We start from the raw sequence: 2,827 nt of genomic DNA, 5'->3' as shown, positions 1-2,827 counted from the left end.
CCATACTACTTATGACAGTTTGTTTTACCTAATAAAGCAAAGTGCTGTACTTATATATGGCATCTGCAGCTTAACTGGGAATATGTCTTAAGTATGGTAAAATAAGAGGTTTGTACATTATATGAACACAACAACGGTTATACTGATGTACGTGGGTAAACATGATACAGTATTATATAAAAACAGTCATACTTTACACAGTCATACCAAAACTGCACAAAAAGAAATACCAACAAATACTTTTTTTAAAAATAAACCACAAATGATAATGCTACCTTGGAAAAATGGAGGAGGTTCACTGTCTGGCTGAAAGAATAATGTATATGTATGCAACATCATGCTTGGAAGAAGAATGAATAGCTCCCATGTACAAAGAAAAGGATTCTGCCACTGAGGAACTCACTTTATCTGTAACCATATCAAAAATTGACAATCAGCAATATATTGAATTTGGATGGTCTACTCACAAATAAAACTAATGTTAAAGAACAAGTCAGTTTCCCACATTTGAAGATCTTGCATCTACCATATGTTATGAATCCTATTTCAGGCACCATAAAGCAGTTTGGAAAATGTTAATAAATAATAATCCTTTAAATTTTCAGCCAATTTACCTAAATTAATAAAAAGAACAGTTCTTAATTTCTTATTAGAAAAAATACACAATGAAGCTGTGAAAATAACAAAAGCAAAATGAAATTTTAAGTTCTCAAAAGGATCAAGGAGAAAAAATAATGAATCAATTTTACCTTGAACATGATGCTGTTCCTAACATGATATACCATGATCTTCAATGGGTACTGAACCAAATAACTCAAAGGTCTGGAAGTGAGAGATGTTAGGAATCAGTAACAGTAGCAATTTCAATTCAACAATCTTGCCCACAGAAAATATTATTCCCTACATGTGCTTAATTAAGAGTATAAGGGATAAAGCTCACCTAAATCTGCTACAGAAAATGCTGGATTTAATACCATAGGTTATAAAGGCAATAATAAAAACACGATCTTTGAACTAAAATCTATTGCTTCTCTGCATAGTTCTAAATAGAACAAGCTGGAAGTGCCAAATTGATGACCTCTAGAAAAGACACAAGAAAATCCCCCTTCGTACCCTCACTTTCAAATTAGCCACTAACACCCTCTACGTCTGTTGGGAAGAGACAGACAGCCACAGCGGTGGCCAAGGGTTAGCTTGAGGAAAAAGGTTAAAGTACTGTAGTATCACCACAAAATTGGGGAAGAGCAGGGGTCACTAGTTCTATTTAAAGTTAAGTATGGAAATAATAAATTTGTTTAAAAATCATGTTTATCTCAATGAACCCTAACTCTGAATAGAACAGGCTGAATAAAACACTTCTTAAGACAGAGGGGAGGTGATGCACACAATTTCAATGACTCCATTTTAAGTAAACCAATGCCTAAACATATAAAATTATGGGAAATACAAAGGAGAACCTCATCACAAGGTCAAATTCCTCTCTCCTTTCAACTTATTAACCAAGAATCATTGAGCATTAGCTATGATGAAATAAAAAAAAAAATTTGGGGGCCTCGACATACATCAACTAAATACATTCATCAGAAATTGTGATTCAAAGATGAATTCATCACTGAGAATTAGGTATATCATTTGACACAGCGTACTGCCAACCAAACGTTTTTGGAACTTGACATACATTAACTGAATGGACGCAATAGAAGTTGTGATTCAACAACAAATATAAATAAAAATTAGTGATACACTATACATGTACTGTATGTTGAAATTGAGGTAATACAAAATAACCAATAAAATAATTTCAATGCGTCCCCTGCCAGAATTATTAGTCCAAGATGAAATACAAATTCAAATTTTTAGTCTCCGACTCCCGAAACTTACACTTAAGAAAATGAATATCTCGGATATCGCTACTTCCAGAACCTCAAAACTCATAGTTTTAGTACTCAACTTGGTGGCAGAAGCTTGAAGATCCGACATCTTGCGCAGGAAAACACTCAAAACACCGAAAGTCACAGAATCAAAGGAACATGCGTGTGAACACCAAAGATGCTATGAAAGGAGTGAAGATGATCGCGTGGGTGGAGGTAGTAGTAGTAGCGATCAATAGTGGAATGTAGAACGGCACCTCGTAGTAACGGGGGTATTTGAAGAGGAGATATCTAAATGGCACGAGACCTCTGACAGTGGTTTTCACGCTCCAGTTATTATACCGACACCTTATATAGGTGAGTGAGCTGGGTTCATCCCTGGCATTCCAATGCAACTTTTTTCTCTGGTAATATATAGCAGTTATATACCTTAGAAATGATGCTAAAAGGAGCATTTCACTGGGCGCACAGGTCTCTCGCCCAGAAATAGATATTTCCTTCGTCAAAATCCCTTTTTTAGAAGGCATTCTTAAAATAATGATCTGCAAACACAGTTAGTTTTCTATAGATCTATCACGAGAACTCTTCTTAAAAGAAATTCTTAATAAAACCAAGTACAGTGGTTAAAGCTCTGATATTATGTGCTTTACCCTTCAAAATAGGCAAACGAGATTTGGCCAATGATACGTGACAATAACTGATCGGATCATTTAAGAAAAGGATACAGTATTGCATTAAGTCATTGGTCTATAAAGGAACTGAACCCCACAAAGGATTTTAGTCACTACGGATTCTTAATATTAGTACAGTATTTCTAGCTAAATAGACCTTAACTGCTCTATAGGTCATAAAGGTCATCTTCCTAATAATTTCTACCATGTTGATCATCAAAGAGAGGAGGGTACAAATTCTCTCCCCCCCAAAAAACAATCTATCTTTATTAGATAGTTACTTAA

Source organism: Palaemon carinicauda, chromosome 30 (assembly GCF_036898095.1).
Source record: "Palaemon carinicauda isolate YSFRI2023 chromosome 30, ASM3689809v2, whole genome shotgun sequence".
NCBI lineage: Eukaryota > Metazoa > Arthropoda > Malacostraca > Decapoda > Palaemonidae > Palaemon > Palaemon carinicauda.
Note: the sequence above shows the minus strand (reverse complement) of the source record.